This window comes from Halichoerus grypus, chromosome 5 (assembly GCF_964656455.1).
Source record: "Halichoerus grypus chromosome 5, mHalGry1.hap1.1, whole genome shotgun sequence".
Taxonomy (NCBI): domain Eukaryota; kingdom Metazoa; phylum Chordata; class Mammalia; order Carnivora; family Phocidae; genus Halichoerus; species Halichoerus grypus.
In genome coordinates, this window is record NC_135716.1 from 183,468,345 (window position 1) to 183,495,265 (window position 26,921).

The 26,921-nt window shown below is 58.3% G+C and overlaps 1 protein-coding gene across 5 annotated transcripts in view; it reads right to left on the reverse strand.

The window, feature by feature from the left end:
- KCNAB2 (potassium voltage-gated channel subfamily A regulatory beta subunit 2) overlaps positions 1-26,921 on the reverse strand; it is an 86,283-nt gene that overhangs the window by 57,999 nt on the left and 1,363 nt on the right. The window contains exon 1 of one of the 5 annotated variants that reach the window (XM_036064512.2): positions 4,593-4,692. The exons of the other annotated variants lie outside the window; for them this stretch is intronic. The gene's annotated coding sequence lies outside the window, so the exon portion shown is untranslated. Of the gene's footprint in view, positions 1-4,592; positions 4,693-26,921 lie in introns of those variants that run through there. 5 annotated transcript variants of the gene reach the window in all.

Below are 26,921 nucleotides of genomic sequence, written 5' to 3' on the forward strand. Positions count from 1 at the left end.
TGGACAAAGGCTTCAGAAACCAGCTGAGAACCGGCCGGGCCCAGGAAGGACAGCTGGCTCAGGGTGCAGGCTGGGAGTCCACAGTCTAGGCCCTCCGTCCCCAGCACTTCCACTCGGTCCCTGACCAAGCCACCTGAGTCATCCTCGGAGAAACTGAGGCACGGAGTGCTCACAAACGCCCGCCCATACTTTCTCACGGGAGTGGAGGGAAGGAAGACACGAAAATGCTTTGTGCTCAGGAGGGAAGATGTTGGGTAAATCCTAGCTCTCCGTCATCACGGGAAAGGCGGCTGGCAATGACGGCAGGCCCCTCAGAGGCGGGGGCTCCATCTGTGGGCACTGCCTTTCTCCTCAGCTTACTATTCTGAAAACTTCCAAATATCGTGAAAGTTGTGAAGAATCAGCACAGCAATGAACACCCGTGTGCTCTCATCCCATTCCCCCGTTGTCTGTATTTTGTCTCGTTTGCATGCCTTCCCTCTGCCCTCTCCCTGGTTTCTCCACTCACACTCACACGCTCACACCCACTCGCTCACACACACGCCCTCCTCCACACACTCGCTCACACGCACTCATGCTGTCACATGCTCACATGCACACACATGCTCACACTCATGCACTTGCTCACACGCACTCACACGCATGCACACTCACATAGTCACACAGTCACACGTGCTTTGGCCAGATGAGCAATGACAACGTGTCAGCTCCAGCCTCAGCTACAGGAGACTTGCCTCCACCACGGCCACGGACGAACGGGCCCCAGACCACCCTGCTGGTCCAAAGGGGACAGCTGCACGCACAAGAGCCACCCGGCCTGGACTGGGCACCGCCAGCCACCTTGGGACGTGGGGCAGCCACCAGGACTGTTACATGGAAGGTGACTTTTGCCCTCCTGGGAGCACGCTCTGCTGGCTTTAACCTGCGGGTCATCCTTATCTCATGAAGATATGACTCTGGTGAGTCGTGAGAGGGACTTCCGGTTACTGGAAGAGGCCTCCCCTGTCTCCCCACTGTCCCTTCCGGAGCACGAGAACACTTGGGTGGCAGGAACCTTTATTTAGCCAAAACTCCCGATGCGAAGTTAGCACTTCAAGCTCTGGGTGACTTTCTGACCCGAAACCTCGCCAGAGCCACCATGTACGTGTCTGTCCTCCTCCAGGACCAGTCTAATGACACAATCCCACCTTGTTGCGTGACCCGAGGAGACCATTCCAAGCGTCAGGGAGGGAGTTGAGGCCCCATTGTGTTCGGATCTGGTGTATGACCTGGGGCAAACTTTTCCACCTTCCTAAGTGTCAGTTTCTCTATCTGTGAAACAGGATGACAGGAGTCGGGGAAGATCCGACGTGCCCACAGGTTGGGGTGCACCGTGAGAGCCACGGGCTGGGATCTACCTGTGCCTGGCCCTGGCGGAGGGCAGGTGCTGGCCCAGGGCCCGGGAGTCTGATCATACCTCCTTCCTCAGCATCTGCACCATGTGCACAAGGCAAGTGAAGTTGTCCCTGTGCAGACGTGTCCCCGCCTGCTCCCAGGTGTGGTCTTACCTTCCAGAAAAGCACTTTTTAGGGTCCTCAGACTTGCTGCCACATTGCTGTTCCCTTGCTGCCTCTCTGCTTTGTTCTCAGGGGCTGCTCATCTTTTCCACGTCCCCAGAAAAAGGCTAATCTCTTGTGGATGCGACCAGCCACACACAGATACCACTCAGTGTCATGACAGAACTGTGTTTCCTGAGCCCTCTGTGGCTGCATCCCAATTCCTGATCATCCTGGAAGCTCGAAGGTTCTAGAAGGCTTGTCCCCACATAGCTGAGGTCTTAAGAATTACAACACTGTATGAGTTATCTATTGCTACGTGACATGGGTTACATGGGAGACAACAAGGATTTCTCACACGGTTTTGCAAAGTCAGGAATTGGGGGTTGCCCTGGTCGGGCAGGTCTGGCTGGTGGGCTCTCCTGAGGTTGCAGCCAGGGTGTTGGCTGGGCTGAGGTGTTAGAGGTTTCATACACACAGAGGTGAGTAGGGGCCCCCTCCTCACCACCTGGTTCTCTCATGCCAAGGCAGCCAAGGGAGGGGTTGAGAGAGAGAAGTTGTGATGCCCTTTAGGCCCGAGGCTCAGAAATGTTGTTCTCTTGGCTGCAAAGGCCAATCCTAATAAGGGGGTGGGCGTGAGCACCGGGAGGTATGGCGCTGGTCACTACTGAGACTCCAGCAATGCACTATTCACCACGTTTCCTCCTTCCCCGTCTCCTCTGAGACCCCGGGGATGTCCGCTCCACCAGGCAGGGAGCTTTGTCTCTTTCATTCCCCAGTTGTGTCCCAGTGCCCAGAGCAGCGGGCACACGGCGGGTACTCAGTGCACGCTGCCCGAGGGGACGAAGACAGGAGAGGCTCGCCCTGCCAGGCGTGGGGGACAGCAGGTGGTCTCCCCGGAAGCCTCGGGGCTCAGGGCTCGGACGTGAGCTCCTGCCTCTTGAACTCATGTCATTTCGCACGTTGCTTCTCGAACGCTGGAACTCCTTCTTGCCAAAGCCCTGAAGTACCACTATGACTATTACAGGGCACGAAACTGCCACCTTTTATGGGGCTGAAGCTGCAGGAGCCATGGCAGCCAGCACTCGCCAAGAGACAGGAAGAGGTGTAACCGCTCAAAACCACTCAGATCCGGAAGGGTGCTTGCGTAACACACCCTTCCTCTCTGTCCCACAAGCAGGGTGCCGCCAGACTAAACCCCACTCCTCCCCTGTGAGCAAGAGTGTGTGCCGCCGCCGAAGGCCTGTGAGTCTGAGTACGCTCGGGGTATTGGCTCTGCCTGTGGGGTCACCCTGGGGAGTAAAGCAGAGAGGCCCAGTCACTGCAGGGGTGGCCCGGGGCCCTGGGGGGCAGTCTGGAGATCCACAACCCAGTTCCCAAGGAGCATCATCAGATCTTGCTCCGATTCAGCTGGGTGGCAGGGAGAACAGTGAAAAATTCCTATGGGCTGGATGCCGTGGCCAGGACCCCCTGCTCTCTGCTGCAGAGAAACTGCCATCTGCCCTCCAAGCTCCTGAGCCAGGGGGACCGAGCGGCACGGTGACCTGCCAACCTGACGTGAAACAGCGTGCACATCACGTGGTCGGACAGCAGCAGAGGCATTGGGACCAAGCCACGGAGTCCCCATAAGAATTTCTTGAAAAGATGGCAGACTAGAATTTTTCAGTCTTTCCAAAGCAACATTCCAATGCCTGTCCCCTGAGTACAAACAGGTCGACCCAGCATGGGGCTCGGCTTAGGCCTACACTCTTGCAGGCAGAGGCCCCATTCATATCTAATTAGTGCCACAATTAAAAAAAAAAACAAACCATCATGGGCCCCAAATTCCAACTTTCCTAAAGCAACACTGAAATGCCTCTCCCCGCATGCAGCCCACCTAGATCCACACCCACTTCTCATGCACCTGCAGGCTGAGGGGCTCCCTACTGAAGCAGAAGCCTTGCTGTGGCTCCCAGCTATGTCCAGGGTGTGCAAAGTGCTGGATGGGAGTCTGCCAGGCTCCGTGGCCAAAGGCCCCCAGTCTTGGGAACAGCCATCCTCCCTCCCTGCGAGGAAATGGAAGCTGGGACCACGGGCGTGGTGGCTTCCCGGCTCCATCCTGATCCTGTCAACCACAAGAGGAACAGGGCCCTCACCTGGCGCCTGGGCGGAGGGGACCTCAGACTGCAGCTAGTCAGGGCAAGAAGCAGGAAACAAGCCCCCGAGTGCTCTGTGCTCCGGAATCTTTGTAACCACAGGCCTCCCCTCGGTCATTCATTCAGCAAAGCTCTCTAGCCCTCCAGTCCCGCCTGCCGCCTCCCTCTGGCCACCCTGAGCTCCCACCCTGACCACCCCTGCCCTCCTCCCCCCAGTGGTGACTGCAGGCTGTCCCTCCAAGACAGAGCTCCACAGGGTCCTCCAGCTGCCCTCCCCTTCGCCCTGCACTCAGCTCTGCAGGAGAGAGGGGTGGGGACCCATTCACTTATTTTTAAGGCAGGGACCCTCACTTCTGCCTGCGAAACTACTTTCCACTCCGAGGCGGGAAGTCCCTGGCCAGGGGTTCAGGGGACAGCAGATGGGCAGGGATCCCTCCAGGAGCCTGCAGGGGTTGCTCGACAGCTGGTGCTCCCCCCTGCCCCCCACGGCAGGACAGAGGTGGCCCCATGGTGCTTCTGATCTCCAGGCAGCTCCTGTCTTGTTGCCCCAGGGATGAAAGCAGACACCGGCAGCCCCCGGCGGAACTGTGCCGCGGTCAGATACCTCCACTGGGTGTCAGCCCGGGATGCCCCCCACCCCCGCCACCTGCCCAGCAGCCGTGTCCCCGTGCAGGGCGGACGCCTGTAGCGGCTCGGCTGAGCTGCTGCGACAGATGGCCACGTGGGCCCTGCCCGGGTCCAGCCAGGGGGCTCCCCTCCCAGTGGCAGCCAGTCTTGTGCAGGCGTGGGGCCAGGGGACGGGGCTGGCCTGATGAACCCTGGCTATCAGGGGAGCTCTAAGCCCTGCTCGGGGAGCTGGGGTGCCCACCCCCTTGAGCACAAAACCCACTCAGGGAACAAGATCCCTGAAACACCCCGGTACCTGTTCCCGAGACAAGGCCATTTTGGTGTGCGAAGCGCGGGACCACAGGGCCAGCCAGGAAGTCGGCGCAGCGCGTGTGGGAGGATGCCCGGCAAGCCCGGGGGGCCCCCCCCCAAAGGCACTGGGGTGTGGCCTCCATTCCCGGGCGTGCCGGAGGGAGGTCCCCGACACCCCGACCTTCTTGGTGGTGCAGCCACCTCTCGGGGGAGGGGGCAGGGGATGTGAGAAGGGGAAGCACATGGGACGTGCCCCCTCCCTCCAGAATGGGCAAGCAGTGGGCCCCTTTCTCAGGGAGGGAGAGAGACAGATTCGCAGCTAGTCCTGGTGGTGTCACAGAGGTCCTGCTTCTTGGCCCCAGCTTTCTACCAGCACTGGGCTGCAGGCCTTTCACCTGTGTCCCCTTATCTGGTGTCCCCAAGCCCTCAGAGGGGTCCTGCTGCTCTCCTCTCTGTACAGATGATGACACGGAGGGTCAACGGTCAGGCCCATGGCTAGGATTCGAACCCAGGGCTGGCAGACCCCAAAGCTGTGCGCTGAGCTCTGCAGGGCTCTGCCTCACCCGTCTCCTATCCCGGGTGCCAGGACACAGCAGATGCCGGTGCATGAGGCGTGGGTGGGGCGGCCCGGGAGGTCAGGTGGGAGGGGACCATCTCCCTATTGCTTCTCCCTGCTCTGCCCTTCCTTCCCGGGGAGGCCCCTCACCTGGGGGAGAGCGAGGCCAACGGCGGACCTGGACGGAGCACTCTACCTCCCGTGTGCCGGCCACCTGCGCTGTGCTGAGCTGCGCCCCAGCCACCCCCTTACCCACGGTTCTGGGGAGTGGAGCGGGCTCCCTCTTCCCCAGGGGTGGGCACAGGGCTCGGGAGTCAGCCAGCTTGGCCCACGTGCATCAGATCGGGGGCGCCGCCATGGGTCCCCAGCAGGTTTAAGACACAGACGGGGTGATGGGGCAAAGAGGAGAGAGAAGGGAGAAGTAAACAGTTTGGGGCGCTCAGTATCTCCTAAGTGACGAGAGGTGAACAGGAGAGAGAAGGGGACGATGGAAAAGAGAGACCACGAGGGGGTGGGGGAAGGGAGACCCTCTGGGCCGCACCCCAGCCTTTCCCCCATCACCCCCACAGGCAAAAGCACTTCTACAGATGAGAACACGGCATCTTGCCCCAGCGCACTGGGCTGTCGGTGGCCGAGCTGGGACGGGAACCAGGCCTGTCTGACTCTAGACGGGGCTCTTTCCTCCCGCTGCCCTGGAGCCCCCTCCAGCCCCCACGGGCCTGACTCTCGCGGGCCTTCACCGTGACCCTGTGGGTCTGAGAAGGCTGGCTTAATTCTTAAATCACAGATCTCCCGTCAGCAGGCAAACGTGGAACATTTCAAATGACGGGCACGTCTGCAGCTTGCCGGCTTCCAGATGCAGGGTCGCTGCCCTCCCGCCTCAGCTTCATCCCCAGCCCCAAGTGTCTGTCCTACCTGTACCTCAGACGGGGAGGGCAGGTGACTATGAAATACGGGGTGGCCTTAGACATGCCCACTGAGTCCAGGAGCGGCTCCTCTCCGGCCCCGAGGAGTCTGAGCTCCACATTCAAGCTGGATCAGTAAACATGGCGATGGGCTGCTGACTGTCCCAACTGCCACTCATGAGCCCCATTTCCTGAATCACCTCCCAGTGAGCGTGGGCTGGGACTCAAGCTTTTATCATCGGCAGAGCCCTGGGGGGTGGGGCCTCCAGGAAAGGTTTGCTCTCTTCATGGAAAGGAATAGTCTTCTGCTACGTTCTTCCCCACGGCGGAGGCTGCCAACCAAGTTCTGCCTCCATTTCCAGCAGGAGTAATGCCGGGGGCTCAGGGGGAGTCTCAGGCGGGATCGGGGAGGGGGTAAGAGGTGGCATTGCAAAGGCCCTAATGGGGTGACCTGCAGCAGGTCCTGTCCCCCACGACTCAACCAGAGAACAAGATCGTGAACCAGACCGGTCATGGGACCACTAAAGATATTCTCCCGTTAAGTGGGAGCCTCACAGTGGTTCTGGATATTTCCACAATTTAAGGAGCAAGTACTGCTTTGATATAACTCACGTTCCTTTGGGCCAGGACCCTGGGGGGTGGGGGTCGAGTTCCCCAGGTGTAGCAGGAGTACTGATCTCACTCGTCCTAGACTCTCCCAGTGTCGGGGGCAGAGAGCCCAGGTCCAGGGTGATGGAGACACCAGTTCCCTCTGCGAGATCCCCTCATCGGTGTTCTCGAAAATCTCCACCCATGGGGAACTCTGAGCAGATGAGTCCCCCGGGGATAACTCAAACGATGGAAAAGATCCTTTTTATGTTGATTTGAAGTCGGTGTCCTTGTAACTCTCCCCCCTGGGCCCACTTCTGCTCCCTGGAGACGAAGAAAGGCAGTCTCTCTGTCTCATGGCACATAGAGACCTCTGGCTTCGCTCACCTGCCACGTCTTTTGATGTTTTCCCACGAGGCTTCTGACTTCATAAATACAATCTGGGCCAACGTCACACCACATGCTTCACTTGGCCATCACACGGAACCCTGACAGAACCTTAAAGGCGGCTGGGTGACTCCATCATGCTGCCGAGGACACTGGGCCCGAGTCAGCCGGCGGGTAAGTGGAGGGGCAGAGATCTGATGCCTGAGGATCTGACTTCAGAGCCTGGGCGCTTAATTAGCCACCCTGGGTGTGGCCTCCTTCTGGAACATCAACTCCGAGGTCACATCCTTCAGTTTGCTGTTTGCTGAGATCCTTCGGGAAACGACAAGGCACACAGAACTGACAGTCAGCTGTGAGGGATGGGGGGAGGCTCCCTCCTTGTTCTGGGACGGAGTTTGGCAAGGGTCTGTGGGCCCAAACCAGCCCATCTCCTGAGTTTGCATGGCCTGTGAGCTAAGAGTGGTTTTCATGTTTTTAAGTGGTTGGAAAAAAAACAAAAGAAGAATATTTCATGGGAACAGAAATTATATAAAATTCAAATTTCAGTGTCCATAAATAAGGTTTTATTGGCAAGGAGCTATGGTCATTTGTTGTCTTGATCTGCTCTGGGTGCCATAGATGGGTGGCAGGATTGAGGCAACAGACATCTATTTCTCACTGTTCTGGAAGCTGGAAGTCCAAGATCAAGGTGCGGGAGATTCAGTGTCAGGTGAGGGCCTGAGTCCTGGTTCCCAGCCAGCGAGCTTGCTGGAGTCTCATCATCATCTTATAAGGGCACCAGTCCCATCAGGGGGCCCCACCCTCACCATCTCATTGAATCCTCATCACCTCCCAAAGGCCCCGCTTCCAAATATTGGGTGGGGGGCAGCACTTCAACACATGAATTCAACACAGCGCCTTTGTCCACGACTGCTTTCACACTACGTGGCAGAGCGGGGGAGTTTCGACAGAGACCACATTACCTGAAAGCCCGAAACATTGGCTCTCCAGACCTTTGTAGAGAAGGTGTGCAGAGCCCTGACCCCGACAACGTCCCAGGGAAAGGGATCCCCCCAAGGGCACGGTCCCTCCTGGCCCTGCATGTTTTCTCTTCACGGTGGGGTCTGAGTCTAGTTATGTGATGCAAATATCCCTGCCCAAACGATGTTCCTCACCTAAGAGAACCTAACCTAATTATTGCAGAATCTTTTTTTTTCCTTTCCAAACAACACCTCTAAAGCCCTAAATCGACAGCACAGACACACCACCAAACAAAACCCTATCACCGATGTTGTCTTTAGGTGGACAGGATACTTCCCTAGGGTGCTTGAGCATGTGATGAAAAGCACCCAGGGCAGGAGCCCACAAGTGTGGGCAGGTCAGGGCCAGAGAGTCAATATTTTAGGCTTTGTGGGCCAGAAGGTCTCTGTCGCAAAGCTGTGCGAAGGCAACTAGAGATGGTATGTGAATGAATGCGGGCGGCTGTGTTCCAATAAAACTTTGTTCACAAAAACAGGGGGTGGGCTGGAGTGGTTTGCAAAACTCTGATCTGTGACATTAAAAAAAAAAAAAAGGTGACATCCACCATAATGAAATCAAGACAAAAGTACGGACCCTCATGAGGTCTACAGCATTTGCAGCTCAGCTTTGCAGGGAGCTGGAGCCTGTCCTTCTGGGGGCGCATTCTGTGTCAGGAAGGTCAGAGATGACCTCACGCCACCTGCAGGCTGAGCCCTGGCCCACTGCTCAGAGGGGGTGCCAGGGGCGGAGGGGAGAATGCACAGAGGCCCTGCATGCCCGGAGTCATTGTCTTGCTTTTACTTTGCCAGTAATTGTGATCTATCATCGGATCGTAGGCCTGATTACTCTGTTCCGGAATAAACATGTAGAGCTGTGCTCCTGGCCGCTCTCTGTGATGCCGCTTGCTGGGGACAGCTGGCCGAGGGACGCAGGCTACTGCCTCCGATGCTGTACTATTTCTGGTTACTCTTTGTGCCTCATTTATTTTTGATTCGAGTTGCTCACACAGGCTGTAGGTTCTTTCTCGCTCCTGCACTGAAATGAAACAAGCATAGTATTTTTAAACCCTGCTTGTGTTGCCTCATAAGTGCAGATGAGCCGACACACCTGGAGAGCGGCTCCGCAGGAAGGCCGCCTGCCCTCTCGCTCCGGCCCTCAGCCTCCATCTTATGACAACAGCAGGACAGAGACGCCACTCCTCTCTCCTGGATACGGTGACCTGTCCAGTCCTGGGGAGAAGGCTGTGCCTTCAGGGTCCGGCCCCGAAGCTGGGCTTTGAATGGACGGGGTCCGGGGACATCCATGTGTCCTCTTGGTGGTGTGGGTGGAAGAAGCCACCTGAGTAGCAGCCCCGGGCTGCATCACTTCGCGGTGACCCGTGAGAGCTGTGGGTGACTGAGGGGGTGAGATAGGGCTTTATGCATTCATTCACTCAATGCTAGCCCCCAGCCCTGTGAGGGTGGTACTGTTTATGACTCTACCAGCTGAGGAAACTGAGGCTGGGGCGTCTGAGCTGGCCTGCCCACAGTCACCCAGGAAGCAGCAGTACTGGGAGTCCCTCCTCTGAACCATGGCCCTGTGCCGCCACCAGCAGGGGCGGGCAACCAAAGGCCTTCTCCTGAGAGGCGAGCTCGTCTATGCTTTCCAACGTCTCTGGGCCGCGGGCTGAGGAGGACTGGGGGAGCGGCCTAAGGCAGGGGCAGGGCTCTCGCCAGGAGGCCATGGAACGATCCAGGTGCCAGTCGAGGAGCCCTGGGCCGGGGTGGAGGAGGCAAGCCACTGGCTGGTGGAGTCAGCAGGTTGAGACCCAAGGGTTGGCGGGAGGGTGGATGTGTGTGCAGGGTGACCTGGGTTTCTGGAGAAGAGGTGCCAGGTCCCGAGCTGGGGGAATTGGTGCGTGCAGCAGGTTGGGGGAGTCCTGGAGCTGGGCGCTGGCTGTATCTGCTGCAAGGTGCCCACTGACATCCAGGTGAGAGGCTGATGGTGTTCCACTCCTGTGCCGGAGCAGTTTCCTCTCTTCTACCACAGGGCCTTTGTACGTGTGGTCCTTCCACCGGGGATGCTCTTCCTTTGTGTCCCTGCTCCAGTGTCACCTCTCTAGAGACATGGTCCTGGAGAGCTCTCTCCAAAGTGTCCTGTCCATCATGTCAGCACATGGGTTTCCTTCAGAGCTCGTGACTGCCCCCCAACTAGACGCTGAGCCCCCAGGGGCGGGACTGGGTCTGCTCGTTCCCTGTGGAACCTCTCATGCCGGGACAGGGCCTTTGCTGAATGCATGAGTGTGTCATGAAGCTCTGGACAGGTGGTGCTTTCCTTCTAGTTAACACTCTCTCCGAGAGGCTGAGCCAAGCAGAGTGGTGAGAGGCGGAGCAAGCAGGTGGTGTTGCGGCGGCTCCTCCGAGGGAGACGCAGGCTTTCCTGCAGCCTCGGTGGCCTCCTCCGAGGGGCCGCACGGCGAGCCAGTACAGCCCGCATGGGCCCCGATCGGGATCTCCAGCCTGAGCCTGACTCGAGTGTCCACCAGGTCCAGAGCCCCCAACAGGACCACGCCTGGTTCCTGAAGCACGTGGACAGGCAGGCACCTCAAGGGCACGCGTGCATGGGCATAGAGACCCACGTACACACATACGTGCACACATACACTTTGCCACCTCCCCCTGCGCCTCCACCCCCTGCGCCTCCATCACCTGTGCCTCCACCACATGCCCCACCTCCACCTGCATCACCTCCACCTGTGCCTCCATCACCTGCCACACCTCCACCTGTGTCACCTCCACCTGTGTCTCCATCACCTGTGTCTCCATTACCTGCGCCTCTATCACCTGCACCTCCATCACCTGCACCACCTTCACCTGTGCCTCCATCACCTGCCACACCTCCACCTGTGTCACCTCCACCTGGGCCTCCACTACCTGCACCTCCACCACCTGTGCCTCCATCACCTGCCCTACCTCCACCTGTGTCACCTCCACCTGCGCCTCCACCACCTGCGCACCTCCATCACCTGCCCCACCTCCACCTGCGTCACCTCCACCTGGGCCTCCACCACCTGCGCCTCCATCACCTGCACCTCCATCACCTGCGCCTCCATCACCTGCCCCACCTCCACCTGCGCCTCCACCACCTGCGCCTCCATCACCTGTGTCTCCATTACCTGCGCCTCTATCACCTGCGCCTCCATCACCTGTGCCTCCATCACCTGCACCACCTCCACCTGCGTCTCCATCACCTGCACCATCACCTGTGCCTCCATCACCTGCGCCACCTCCACCTGCGCCTCCATCACCTGCACCACCTCCACCTGTGCTACCTCCACCTGGGCCTCCACCACCTGTGTCTCCATCACCTGCACCTCTATCACCTGCACCTCCATCACCTGCACCACCTCCACCTGCGCCACCTCCACCCCTTGTCTCCATCACCTGCACCATCAGCTGTGCCTCCATCACCTGCGCCTCCATCACCTGCACCATCACCTGTGCCTCCATGACCTGCACCACCTCCACCTGCGCCACCTCCACCTGCGTCTCCATCACCTGCACCATCACCTGTGCCTCCATCACCTGCACATCACCTGTGCCTCCATCACCTGCACCACCTCCACCTGCGTCTCCATCACCCGCACCATCACCTGTGCCACCTCCACCTGCACCTCCATCACCTGCACCATCACCTGCGCCTCCATCACCTGCACCACCTCCCCGAGCCTCCATCACCTGCACCACCTCCCCCTGCACCTCCACCACCTGCACCTCCATCACCTGCACCATCACCTGCGCCTCCATCACCTGCACCACCTCCCCCTGCACCACCTCCCCCTGAGCCTCCATCACCTGCACCACCTCCCCCTGCGCCTCCATCACCTGAGCCTCCATCACCTGCACCACCTCCCCCTGAGCCTCCATCACCTGCACCACCTCCCCCTGCGCCTCCATCACCTGAGCCTCCATCACCTGCACCACCTCCCCCTGAGCCTCCATCACCTGCACCACCTCCCCCTGCGCCTCCATCACCTGAGCCTCCATCACCTGCACCACCTCCCCCTGAGCCTCCATCACCTGCACCACCTCCCCCTGCGCCTCCATCACCTGAGCCTCCATCACCTGCACCACCTCCCGCTGCACCTCCATCACCTGCATCACCTCTACCCCAGGCTGGCTCCTCTTCCTCCAAGCACTCTTGCTTTCAGTGTTCTGCTCATGGAAACTTTCCCCCGAATGACCCTCCAGGGCAGTTCTTCGGCCCCCTCTGGGCTTCAGCCCCCATAAGCCCCACAGCTAGCTGTGCCTCCCCCACCTCTCTGCCCTGAGCTGCAGGTTCATCCTCTCAGCTGTCTGTTGGCTCTGTCCACATGGGTATTCCTGGAACATTCCCTCTCTTGCCCATTTCTATTGCTGGTCTTGGGAGTTCCTGCCTGGATTACAGTCATCTACCTGTCACCAGAGTCCCATTCCTACTGCTCACCCATGGACCTATCACATTATGCCTTTCTCTAAAGCCCTCAGTGGCTACCCGGGGCCTTCAGCATCAGGTCCAAGCAGCTCAGCTTGGCATGCTGAACCACTCATAGCCAGCCTTGTCTACTTTTCCAGCTTCCTCTTCTCTAGGTCTCCTGCATACCTGATCTTGGGCCTGCCTGCACCTTTTCCCTGCACAGCTGACCTCAGGCACACCTGCCTGTCTCTTCCCTCATGCCCATGGCAGCCCTGTCCTTGTTCTTGCTGTTGCCTTGGGGGCCTGCTACATTTCCCCATCTGCCAGGAACTTCAAGGCCTTAGGGTCCAATGCAGAGGGTAGTTCCCAGGCCTAAGTGGATCACCCCATAGTATTTTCAGGGTTACCCTGGGGATGGGAGACAGTGGGGAGGGAGTTTGCACTTTCCATTCCTAACTCCCATTACCATCTGCATCTTTTTTAAAAAAAGATTTATTTATTTATTTTAGAGAGAGAGAGCGTGAGCAGGGAGAGGGGCAGAGGGAGAAAGAGATGGCTTGAGCCACCCAGGCACCTCCCATCTGCACCTTCTAAGGGACCTGCCTAGAGTCACAGAACTCTAAGAGGCAAAGAGCTGGGACAGGCCTGCCCAACTGCAAAGCCAACACTCAGAATGCAACCTCATGCCATTTTGCTCCAGAAACCACCATGATTTCTATAGCTTTCTGGTTTAAGTCTTCGACATTGAATGCCAGTCCAGCCCCTGGGCACCCTCTCCCCAATAACTGCCCCCACCCCCAGCCTAAATCCAAGGAGGAATATACGGGGCTCATGCCCCAAGGCTTCCCCATCTCTCATATTCACCTGAGCAGGGGCAGGCAGGATTTCTCAGCTCGCCCTTGAGAACATGAATAGCCTGCCTGTGACCCAGGGGGATGGGGATGACTCGGGGACAGGAGGCAAGCCCCTGAATCGCCAGAAGACAAGGGCTCATCCCACATAACCCTATGGCAGGGACGTGCCCTGGTCACACGTGAGATGGTTCTTGAATCCAATATCTACCTGCTTGTTTTCTAACTCTGAATTATGACAAGTAATGCTGGGTTTCCCTTTATTACAGGGGCAGCAAGCAAGCTTCATTTCAAAATAAGCTTATTTAAGAAAAAAACTGACTAAAAGAAAAAATATAAACTCAGAAATAGGGCTGGTAGTGTGCACGCATGACCCAAACCCCAAGATGGAAGGCCAGTGACTGCAGCGTGGGAAATCTTGCCAAAGACAGAGAGACAGAGAGTGGAGCATGAGAGCGTGTCCCTGACATCCCGGCAAAATCTCATCCCAGCAATCCCAGGAAAAGGCGTGTAGATGACAGAGCAGAACCCCAGGGCAAATGTGCATTCTAGGACATCATGCAGTTCTTGCTTTCCTTTGAAACTAATTTTACATCCCCTTTTGTGAAAGGGTGTCAGGGTCGCTCATCTTACAGGAAGTGTATCAGGAGAATCTGGGGAGAGACCAGAACCCTGGCGGACGGTGTGTTCCAGGCCAGCCCTGGTCAGGAGCCCTGGGGGGCGGGGTGTCTAGGCATGGGAAGCACATCTGAAGGGATGTGTGTCCCTGGCGCACACACACGCATGCACACACACAGGCCTGCTGCACCTACCGGCTAAGGGCCCACAGTCTGCTGTCACTCATGCATGCAGAGACGCCGGGGAAAGGCCTGTCCTCACACAGGTCAGCTGCTCTGCCCCACTCAGGCCAGGTGGGCAGTGCTGAGCTTCCCACGTGCGGAAGGCACTGCTGAGCCAGGCCACCCCTTGGGCAGTCTCTTGCTGCTCTAAAAAGCAGATGCCAACAGGGCAGGTGAAGACCAAGAGTCCCGGATCCCCACAGGGGTGTTGGGGGGCCAGAAGGACTGGAGAGCCACACAGTGCCACCTAGACCCTCGGGCTTATCTTCAGGGGAAGTGAACATCCAGCTACAGCACATTTCAGACAGACTCAGAGAGCACGTCCCATACTTTTGGAGGGGGGCAGGGGGGCTGAACCAGTTCCTACCTCCCCGGGGTGGAAGTGTACCCAGGGGCACTTTTGCTTTCTTCCCTCTGGGCCCTGGCCCTGGCCAAGTTCCTGTCTCTACAGCTCTTGCTGCAGCCACTCCCAGAGGAACAGGCAGGGCTGCCCCAGCGCCTCCCTCGGGGGAGCCAGGCCTCGATCAAGGCCACAGGCATCTCCACACTAGGCAGCCCAAGGCCCAAGTCCCCAAGGGGCAGCCCCTCCTCTGTGGCTCAAGGGGAGATAAGGGTCACACACAGCATGAGATCACAGGGCTGGGCAGGGAGCATTTCTCGCCCCTTCTGGTGTCAGGACCAGCTGGTCTGGTCCTTCAGATAGAAGTTCTTAAAGATTATGAATGGGGAGCGAGGGAGATCTGTCCCTGGTGCTGGCCGTCCTGCAGGGGGTGGGGGCGCAGCTTCCTGCAGCAGGACTAGACTAGGGGAGCATTTCCCTCGTGAAACAAAGCCCTGCCCTTCACACCGGGTAGAAAATCTGCAGGTCTTAATGGCTCACCTCCAGGATTCCCTACTCACTGGTATGAGTGGGAGATGCTGGGTGAAGGAGCAGCTCCCTCGGGGGTGGCCATGCAATCCTGGGGGACTCCAGGCAGTACCCTGAGGCTGCACTGAGCTGAGGGTACCCTGTGGCTACCAGAGCTGCAGCATTTCCAGCCCCACCCCCACCCCAGCCCCGCGGCTGCAGTGACCTGAGTACCTGGCTGGCGTGTCAGAGATGGAACCTCTGCGTCCACCTCTGAGTGGGGTAATCAGTGAACCAAGGGGCTGGCCACCCCCCACCCCCAGCCCTCTGTGATGGCGAGGGTGTCCTTGGGGAGGGCCTGCTTCCTCCGCTCAGTTTGGGACATCCACAAGAAGAGAGCATGTCTCTCTGTCTCCTCTCACCAACGACCGACCCGACCGAAGTCCTAACTGAGCCGAGGCAGGAAAACAGAGTTCCAGGGTTGGGAAGAAAACAAGCAAGGCTGCCTGTGATTACAGCCGCGATCACTCATCAGCGCGTCTCAGAGCCTGACTCAGCAGTCAGAGCCGCCAACACAGGAGGAGCCGAGGAGGCCCAGCTCCGCGGATGGATGGAGCTGCTCCAAGCTTCCCGGGCACAGGGGTGGCTTTTAACCGCTTACACCCCAGGATGGGAGGAGGAGAGAGGCCTGCATCCTGGTATTCCCACGATGCGCTGTCTCAGAGACAGTCTGTCCACACGAAATGGCCCTGGACACTGGGCCCTCCCCAGGTGTGGCTGGGGTCTCTTCCTCTCCGGAGCCCTGCATGAACGACCCGCTAGGTGGGGCGATTCCCCATGCAGTGACCGGGTAGTGGGCCTGCTTGGGGAACGGGGCGGGGCAGGGGGGTGCTGCCATCTTGATGGCTGATTTGAGTTTCTGCAGCAACATGGGGGTGGGGGTGGGGGTCGGGACTGTGGGGACAGGTACCGCCCACTCCTGGCTAGCTCTGCACTGGGACACTCTGGCCATCATGTCCAGCAAGGCCCCCTTCCCTTGTGCTTAGCATGGTGCCCGGCAGAGCTTCCGGCTGGCTGTCCACACTGATCCCGGGCTGACAGCACACACAGCGGGTGCCGGATCCCTGGACGGTAGCTCTTAACCTCACGCTTTAGATGTATTTCAGTAGCGACCCTTGGAAGTTTGGGGGGACAGATCCTTGCTTCCAGTTGCAGAGGGGAATCAGGAGGCTGAGCAGAATGCTGGCTGAGCAGCACGCCTGACACATCTGGGGCCCCCTAAAGTCTGCAGCACAAACCTGCCCCTGCCCGGGGAGGTACACACTACAGCGTCCTGAGTGCCTCCCACCCACCCTCCATGGGACACATGCCCTGTCTTACCTGCTCACCCTGTCACCCTCAGGTGAGCTCCGACACCCTCCCCAGGCTGCTGAGCCAAGACTGGGGGGGGTCTACCTTCAAGTACGCCGGCAGCTGTGGCTGGGGGAGACCCCATACTCGAGAGCGCAAAGCCCCAGCTCCGGATGTAACTGTGGACCTTTGACACAACACTGCTCACCCCCACTCTGGCGTCCTTGTGGACTCTCACCCCGAGCCCACAACCCTTGATGTGTAATCCTTGCCAAGGGGAAAATAAACAGCAGACTAGAAAGAAGTCACAGAACCCTCTGGAGGGGGGTTCTATATGTCGAGGTATTAATCCCCAGTACCTGTGACTATGTCGAGGTATTAATCCCCAGTACCTGTGACTATGACCTTAGATGGTAAAAGGGTCTTTGCAGATGTAATTAAGGTAAGGACCCAGTGATGAGGTCATCCTGGATTGGCGGTGGGGGGGGGGAGCCCTAAATCCAATGACAAGTGTCCTTCTACGAAGAGAAGCTGCCGACAGGGAAGGAAGGGGATGTGAAGGTAGAGGCGGATGACATGTCCACAAACCAGGGAACGTGGAGGATCGCCAGCAGTACAAGGAGCGGGGAGAGAGGCCTGAGCAGGCCGGAGCCTCCAAAGGGAACCAGCCCTGCCCACACCTTGATTCCAGACCTCTAGCCTCCAGGACTGGGCGAGAATCAATATGGCTGTTTCGAGCTACCCTGTTTATGGTGATTTGTTCGGGTAGCCCTGGAGAACTAACATACCCACCTGACCTTTTAAACCCTGCAATGTCAGCAGGCTATATGGGAGGCAGAGGAATGGCTTTCTCTTGGGGGAAGAGCCCCTTCGTGTGTGTGTGCGTGTGGGGGGGAAGCTGGAGCCCTGTGTCCCCAGCCCTGGCTTAGCTCCACACGTTGGTGGGGAGGAGGAGACTGTGGGGATGTTTCTGCAGCTCTCCCTGCATTAGCATCTGTGAGCAGGCTCCTGGGGCTCTCCCTGCTTCTCCAGGGGACTGTAAGAATAAATAACAAATGGTTTCAAAGAGGATTATGTCCCAGCACCACATGACGGAAGCATGAAAGATTAATATCTTGCCCATGCAGCTCTACACTAGCAATGTGAAAGCCGGCTTTACCCCACCACACCCATTAGAGGCTCTGCTGAACTAAAAGCCATGCAAAAGAGAGCCGCCAGGCGCTGCACCTTTGCAATCATAATTTACAGAAAAAAAATATTTATAAATGAAAATACTCATTGCTGGTGAGGTTACAATGAAGCTACTCCACTGAGCTGTTTCTACTTCTGGGGTCCATGGCATGGTCTTCTGGGCAAACAACTGGGGTAATACAGGTCCACAGCCTGGGACCCAGAAGTCCTACTTATAAATGTATCCTAAAGGTTCAAGAGAGCAAAGGAACTTAGATGCACACACACACCCCTACAGCTGCGAAGTCCCTAAGGAAATTTAAGTGAATGATGGGGAAACCATAGGCTATAACGTGGTCGCTCACAGTGACCGTCGTTCTGTTTGGGCAAGTGCTCGTGAGTGAGGCACGTGGAGAGCACCCACGTCTCTGCCGGCAGAAGGGAAAGCAGACAGGTGAGTGGGGAGGGGTCCCTCCTCCCTCCGCACTATTCCTGCTGCAGATTCAATCCCCCTTTCTGGGGCAGAGGGCTCGTGCACACCAGGCAGGGAGAGGCTCCAGTGGCAACATGGGAATCGCACAGGGGGTTTCACCAGCACTGTTCCTCACCAGCAGAACTGGAGCCAGGGTGGCCAGCTGGGGGATGGGCTGTGCCTTCCTGGGGTTTCCCCTTAGGAGGATTCCTGGTGACCCCGGCCCAGGAGTGAGACCAGGAGTGTGCATCTGCCCTGCTACTGAGGTTGGTCTGGGACACGGGATCGGGAGTCCTCTGAGGTCATGGTCTAGCTCTGTCCTCTGGTTGCATGACCTGAGCGAAGGCAGAGTGCCTGTTCACTCCCCCCCCCCCCGCGAAGTGCCGAGGATCATATTACCTTGTATTACCTAATCCTGGGGTGGCTGGAGGATTAAGAGTAAATGCAGGCCAGGTTTAAGCAGGGGTCCGACAAACAGCAGATCTGCTATGGGACAAATGGCAGCTCTGGTACAATAAGGACAGTGACAGCAAGCATAGGTGCTATCATCTTCACCATTAAGCCCATCGTCAACACTATCATCATCACCACCATCATCCCCACCCCCATCATCACCACCACCACCACCATCTCCACTACCATCATCACCATCATCCCCACCCCATCATCATCACCACCATCACCACCCTCATCATCACCACCACCATCTCCATCACCACTGTCCCCTTCCCCATCATCACCACCATCATTCCCACCCCCATCATCATCCCCACCCCCATTATCATCATCACCACCCTCATCACCATCACCACTACCATCATCATCATCACCACCATCACCACCACCATCATCCCCACCCCCATCATCATCACCACCACCACCATCCCCACTACCATCATCACCATCATCCCCACCCCTATCCCCATCATCATCACCACCACCATCATCCCCACTACCCTCATCACCATCATCCCCACCATCCCCACCCCCATCATCATCACCACCATCATCCCCACCCCCATCACCACCACCACCACCATCCCCACTACCATCATCACCATCATCCCCATCATACCCACCCCTATCCCCACCCCCATCATCATCATCACCACCACCACCATCCCCACTACCCTCATCACCAACATCCCCACCACCATCCCCACTACCATCATCATCACCACCATCACCACCACCATCATCCCCACCCCCATCATCATCACCACCACCACCATCCCCACCACCACCATCATCATCACCATCACCACCCTCATCCCCATCACCACTGTCCCCTTCCCCATCATCACCACCATCATCCCCACCCCCATTCCCATCATCCCCAGTACCATCATCATCATCATCTTCCAGCATCACACGAAGTGTCTGCTCCTTCTCACAGCGGGACAAAAGGCTTTCAGCTGTTCAGGCTTCCCCCTGACGGCTCCCAGCTCCCCTACAAATATGCTCACGGGACCTCTCTGCCTGCCCCGTGGGACAACTCAATCTGAATGCCCTGGAATGGTTTCTGCAGTTGGGAGGCATTATCTCTGCATAATGAAGCAGCTTGGCTGTATAAACATGAGCGGCATCCTGGCTGCTGGGCACTGAACATGTGGCCTATCCAGGAAGGCCAAGGGGCTGCAGGACAGGGGCCGTCCATCCAGAGGCCAGGCGGCCGGGAGGCTGTGGCCGCCGGCCTGTGGATGCCAGCCGAGGACCACAGTTGTCTCAGCACGCTGTTTCTGGCTGGGTGCCAGGGCCCAGCGGCCACAGCTGCCCCGACCTCCCTGGGGCACTGCTTGTAGTTCAGGGTGTGCCAGGATCATGCCCTGGATCCGCTGGTGGGGAAGACATGCTGTGGAGAATCCACTGGCGGGTAGCCAGTGTGGGGGAGATGAAATCAGGGAGCCTGCAGCGGGGGGTGGCCTTTGTCTGCCCCTGGGAGCCCAGGCTTGGTCCCCTGGCTTCAGCTTTAGGACCCAAAGCCCACGAGGTGGTGAGTGCATTGCAGGTCAGCTCCACTGAGTGGGGCCTCTGGAGGTTCCCCGGAGGAGGAGTGGGCAGAAGGGGAACCCCAAAGAGCAGTCGTGGCCGAGGACATGACTTCATGCCTGAGCCACGTCTCACAAAGAACTTGTGGACTCATCCGGACCGTGGCATTTACCTCTCTCTGCAGCTGAGCCTGGGGCGCGGACACTGCGAGGGAGTTGGGCGGTGAGGCTGGCCTCCGATGTGTGGAGTGCGCTGGCTTCAAAGGACAGTGTGCACTGAGGAGTCTTGGAGTCAGCCTGGGCCAGGCAAGTGCACTTGGGGCCCGGGGCGGGGGGGGGGGGGTGATGCCCCAGGCCCCATCCCTTTTAGCAAATTCACCAACACATACAGGGACACGAACATTTCTCTGGAGGACCAGGCACAGGTTGTCTGGCTCAGGAAGCGGGGAGGCCTGGGTTGAGGATGTAAGAGTCTCCTCTAAGGACGGTCCTATGCATGGAGCAGGGTGCTAGGGACCGTGGCCCAAGGTTTGGCTTCTGCCCAGAGGGTTCCCTGTGCTGACCATTCTGAGTCAGGTGGCTGCACGCAGTCTATGGGCTGTGCTTCCATGCCCCTTCCCAGCTTGGCAGAGGGTGCCTCTAACTGGGTGAACAGGAGTTCCATGAGCCATTTCCTACCCTGCTCTGCTTTCTGGGAGAGTCCACCGTACTGGATGGTTGCTGAGAGCCTGCTTCTCGTGTGTGTGTCTGAGGGCTGAGCTGGGGAGACAGAGTGGTGATGAGGCAGACATGCCCCATCCTCATGGGCACGTGGTCCGGGAGGAACCAGACACCAGCAACAGTGACCACTGTGGAGTGCAGGGAGACCTACAGGATGCTGCAAGGGGGCTCAGGGAGCCAACAGAGGCCGGTGGTCGAGCGCGGCACTGCGACCCCACCCAGCTCTGCCAACAAGTAGGATTCCTCCCCGAGCCTTGGTTCCTTCTCTCCAAAATGAGGCCGCTGGACTACAGGCAGCAGAGTGAGGAGCCTGAGGGGACTTTCCTGAGGCCCACCGGCTGGAGAAGCGAGGCCGAATCAGTTAAAGTGCCTGCTCACCCTGGGGCTGCTTCAGAGACCAGGGATTCTGCCTGAGCTGGGGTCAGGTGCCCTCTTGTCCCCTTGAAGGGCTGGCAGAAGGGCCCTTTGGCCTGTGATGTGTTTGCTTGCAGAGCGCTGGGTGAGAGCCTGGGGCTGCACCTGCTGCCCCCTCTCCTACTGCCCACACAGGCTGCCACCCAGGGACCCACATGGGCCCTCGGCACCCATCCAGCCCAGCAGCTCCCTACTGGTTACCATGGTTACCAGGCTGCAGGAGGGTGGGCAGAAACCCTCTTCTCCTCAGCCCTCTCGGGGGCACCCTGTGGGCTTTGCCAGTCCTCCTAACCATGGGTGAGGCAGGGAGCAAGGGCCCAGCTCGGCACACAGGCTCTGTGAGTGTGTGTGTTTGGGAAGGCGGGGTGACTATGGCAGCTGGAACAGCTCGGGGCTCCCTGAGGGATGCACAGGGCAGGGCTGGGGGGCTCGTGGGACCCGGTCAGCTTTTCCTCTCCCCAAGCTGCATGACTGACCCAGCTCAGCCCCAGAGGAGGCAGGAAACATCTTCTAAAGATGAGCAGCCGCCCAAGAAGCTTCCTCGCTTGGCCAGCGTCCTTCCCCCGAGGTCACCCCAGTACCCCTTGCTGTCTCTGCACTTTTTGCACACAGCTCTCCCTGCCCAGAATGCTGCCCGGTCCTATCTCCCTCTGACACTCAATGTAGCCCTGCCAGCTTCAGCCTCACCTCTTTTCCTGACCACGCAGGATGCACAGTACCCGGTGTGCCTGCCTGGCCTGCAGACGCTTCTCTTGTGTTCTGGACCCCACGTCTTCGCCCCCACTGACTGTGACCTCATCTGCACCTCTCTGGGGCAGTGAAGGAATGGCTGAGTCCCCAGCACGGGCCTCACCTGCACGAAGCCAGGACTGGGGGCACGAGGCCTCCTACGAGCAGCCACAGACCCTTGGGCTGCAACATTGGGCCTGCGATGCTTGGCGCATCTTATCTGAACAAATCCTTTTGTTAGGACAGTGGGTCCACGTCCTGCAGGAGATGGCCTGCTGCCCTGGTGGCCTCTCCTAGACCCATCTTTCAGAATAAAGGAAAAGCATAGTAAGGCAGCATCCCTGGTGCCTCCAAAGGGCCCTGGCCGGTCCCCAGACACCCCTGCTCCCCTTTTTCAACAGGCAGGTGTAAACAGGGAGGTTTCTGCTGCTCCAGGGAAGTCAGTGTGTGCCTATGGCCCTGTAGAAAGGTGATTTTCAGCTGGGATTTGCAATTTCTGTTCTGGGCATCGTGTGTCCTTTGTAGGAGCAAAGGGACAGAGATGGCTCTGGGCCTCCTGTCCCTGACACTTGAACACCTCCTGGCCAGGGTGACTAAAAATACCTTCTTATTGAGAGGGAAAGGCAATACCTCCTGGGGTAGGGGAGAGGAAGCCGTGAGCAGAGGGGGGGAGAGGAGCCATGGAGATGGGGGAGGGGAGATGCCACAGGATAAGACCAGAGTGACAGAGCCCGTGCCTTTGTGGAACTCCAGCTTCCTCCGCACCTGGACCGGCAGCATCCCCAGCCAAACCTCATTCCAAGAGGACCCGGACACCAGTAACAACAGCATCTAGCCATGCTTGTTAAGATAAAAGCACGAGTTGAAGTGTGAAGATGACAAAAGTGTAGCAGGTCATTCCAGTAAAACGTGGGCTTCCTCTGTTCCTGAGAATCGAGGAAATCCCAGAGAAGCCCTTCTCATCAGAACCTCCAGCGATCAAAGCTTCCTTGTGCGCTGCCTTAAGGAGAAGCAAGGGCAGGAAGCTCACCAGTAAACAGAACGAGCTGGGGAGTGTTTCTCAGAGTGGGGTTCTCCGAACCCCTGGACCAGCGCTGGCAGAAGACGGAGCTCACTGAGTTGCTCCCGGGCCCTTGGGAGACTGTTTTCGGGCACCAGTCCCTGTGGTCCTGGTGTGTGCGCCTATGGCTCAGGACAGCCTGGCACGCCTGGGGCCCCAGGACCCCCGGAGCCTCCATGCTCCCTGCTCACTGTAGGCAGGGCTACTGGTGAAGACGGAGCGTCAGAATCTCCCTGTCTGTGCCCTCTAGTTATTTCTGACTTGCCTCCATCTAGAAGGGGTGGGGGGCGCTACTTCCAGAGGCCCTGCGACCACGGAGCGTTCAGGATACCAAGGCTCCCAGGCAGAATTTTAGATCCTTCTGCCCTTGGCTGCATGTGACAGCTTGTGGACATCAGGGCTGGAGTTTGCTCTGAAAGATCACACAGTTGCCCAGGGAGGGAACATGAGGACATGCTGTGGTGAAGGGGCGGGCGGGTGTGCTCAGAGGGTGGTTGTGCAGCATCGCCCCCCTCCCCCCGCCCCGTGCCTGCGGGCTGCTGCATGGGCATGCAGATGTGCAGTGGTCTGGCCCTCCAGGAGGCCTGCGGTGAGGGAGGACAGGGCGAGGCGTGTCCCTCCATTCACCGGGAAGCTCCTTTCTACAGACCAGGGGCCACGGGACCGCCCTCCCCACCCTCCACAAAAGCAGCCAGCTGGGCTCTCCCAGGCTGTGCCCCAAGAACAGGCGGCCCTTCTGAGGAGTCCTGAGGGGCATCACAAAGTCCCTCAGAAGGGGACCTGAATCACTGCACGAGCTTTCTGGGGAGCCACCTGGGTTCCAGGTAGGGTGACCTTTCGGGCTCCGTCCGTGACTGGAAGCGGCGGGTGAGGGGGTAGACGACACTGATTGAGCACCCCGATGAGCCAGGGATTGTCCCTATACCTGGACTCACAAAGTCTCATTTTGCCAATCCAGAAACAGGGAGGCACAAGAATGAAGCCAGGTGGCTGGGAAGGTGAGAGCCAGAGACTGAGGGAGACACAGAGCTAACTCCCCACCAGGGTCCATGGGCCAGACTGGTGACAGAGGGCCCCGTGGACAAGACCTGGTGTTGAGGGGACACGAGGAGCTGCTCATTTACTGCGGAAACTGGCCCAGTGATGACCAGTCCGCTGGTTTGTCCCGAACTCAGGGCAGGGATCTGAGAAAAAAGGCGTGCCTGGCTTTCAGCCTCGGATTGCACGACAGACCTAACCGAGGCCCAGCAGCCAGGGCCCAAGATGTCCGTGGGGGAGATGCCTTGAGTCTGCAGCATGGGTGTGAAGCTGAAGGAGACTGTCCCCTTCTCTAGTTCTTCCCTTGCCCTAATCCTATTTTATCTGTACCCCGCATGGCATCGAGAGTCAGGACTGCAGATGCCTGTGCTGGAGTGAGAGAGAAGTGGTGGGCTGCCTGCAAGGAGGAAGGTCAAGGAAGGCAGGTGCCAGGGATGCGGGCCAGCGTCGCGGGGCTCGGCTCGGCTGTGAGGGACACACTCAATCCCACACACACACCCGAGGTCTCCAGGGTTAAGTATGTGGCCATCTGGCAGAGCACGGAAAGCCTCCTGAGACCCCGTCCTGCAGGGCTATGAGTTAGAAAGCCGGGTGTGTGGCCATGGGGCACCCTCAGGCTGGGGGCGCTGGGCCCAGAGCCCCTCCGGGGGGTACAGGGACAGAAAGGCCAGCCCTCCGCTGAGCCCCACAGGAAGCAGCAAAGAGTAAGAGGTCACAGCAGGAGCTCACACCCACCCGGCAGGGAGGCTCTGCTACCCGCTAAGGGCAGGCTGAATGGAAAGCCTCGAGCTACCCCCACAGCTGACAGCATGACCAGGTGGGTCACCTTCCCACCTGGTCCAGTGTGTGCTCTCTCTTGGGGAGGCCCTGTTCTCTTCTCTTCCCCTGAAGTGGCTGAGCCAAGAAAGTGCTGCCAAGGACCACGTCTCCTCACAGAGTGGCCCCCAAGAAAGGGAGGGCACAGAGCGAGTAGAGAACTGAGCGTGTTGGACTTCCCTTCATGAAAAAGGTGGATTTCCATGTCCCTTGGGAGCTGGGATTGAACCCTGACCCTCCTGTGCATCTGAGACCCATCTGTGAGTGTGTGTGGGGGATTTCTGGTATTTCTGGAGCTTGGTGGGACAGGGAGGTGGTACCTGTCTCAGAGTCCTGGCACAGTAAGAACAGAATCAAGGTGTCCATAGGAGCTAGGGAGGCTGGATCATTTTCTCCACCACTCTGTGCCTCAGTTTCCCCATCCAGGCTACCCAGCCCACCTTGCAGGGTTATTTACAAGGACCCATCATGGAGCAAGGTTTTAAGTGCAGGCCCAGCATGGCCTGAGTCTCTTCTCCCCTTTCATCTTGCCCAGTGTCTTGGCTCCCTGCCATCTCTTTGATGACATCTCTGGAAGCATGGCACTCTTGCTCTGGGGACCTGCCAGGCTGGGCAGGATGGTATCACTAGAATTCTCTGCGCTTGATGATATCCTCCACTCCCAACAGCTCCCCAGTGACTCAGATACACCCCAGGGCACTGGTTTCCTCTATGCATGTCAGCAACGTCTCCAGAGGGGCCACCCCAAAGGGCAGCCATGCCCGATGGTTGGGCACATCCATAGCGTGCTGGCATCCTCCAACCGAGAGAGTCAAAGAAGTGACCTGCACTTCCATTAGTGGGATGCAAAGAGTCTATCTGGGATCCGCCCCTGCCCCTGAGTGACCTTGGAGAAGTCTTTGCCTCTGGGCTTCCGTGGACTCCTTTGTGGGGGGAAGATGCCCAAGACCTTTTGCCTCTATGACATGAGACCCCCTGGCTGCTGGGAGAGGGGATGGTGGGAGGCACCGTGTCTCTGGCCCTAGCCACCATCAGAGATGGTCTTCCCCAAATGCTGCCTGCAGCTGCCACTACCCTGCCCTGTTATCCAGGGACTCCAGGAAACCACTCTTGCTTTGGGACCTTTGCTGACATGAAGGTCACCGAGACTTTTATCAAGGACTAAACACATGCTGCTTTCAGCCAGAGTCCCCGGAAACGAAGCACGTTACACAGGTTCTAGTAACGAGGAGGCCTTCCTTTGCCACACGCTGTGCTGTCCAGTTGCCGTGGGCCCAGTACCAAAAAACAGGAAAGTCTGGAGGAGGCCCCCTCCCTCTGAACCCCTACCGGAAACTGCCAAATCAAAACTGTGCCACTCACTTCCTCCTGAATCATTTGAGGTTTAGAAGATCATTGAAAAAGTAAAGGAAAGAAAGAAAGCCAGCCCCACGGGGTGAGGCCTCTCAAGCTGTCCCATCCACAGAGCTCGCTTGCCCCTCAGACCCCTAGTGCCCACGGCTGGCCCTGACCTTTACAAGGCAAGAAGTGGTGTCCCATCTTTCCACACTTGCGGTGTGCAATTGCTTTGGGGCCCATTTCTTCCCATCCAGGCTCCACACCCAGACCCAAGAGGGTTGTAAGCACAACACCTGGGTTTCACATATTTCATGACCCCCATCCCCCACAGCCTGGCTCAGTCTCAGGGGTGCTGAGCAGGGCCCAGTGTCTGGCAACTGGCAGGGTAGAGAGAAACACAAGCAGCTGGACCCGGTTTTATAGGGGATGCCTCCCCCAGGATGCTTTCCAGGCAGGATCGTACGGTAGCCCAAACACCATCAGTGCCACTGAGGCTGGGTATGGACCTGGAGTGTTCTAAAGGACGTAACCCGGGGAGCCAATGCCCTTTGGGCCCCTGCTGAGAGAGCACACAGGCGGGAGCCCAGGGACCGCACAGGAGCCTGGCTCGCAGGTGGATACTTTTCCAAGCAACAATCAGGAGGGCAGATGGGGCTCCCCACACGCAGGTCCCCAAGCCCTGCAATGTGTTAGCAGAGTGGGAGCTTGCTCTTGGCACTGGAAGGGGGGATGGCGTTTTTGAGGGGGAGGAGAAGTTGCAGAGAAAGAAGAAGTCCTGAAACAACAGACAGTGGGACAGCTGTGGCCTGAACTTGGTGTTCTCACTCCTCGG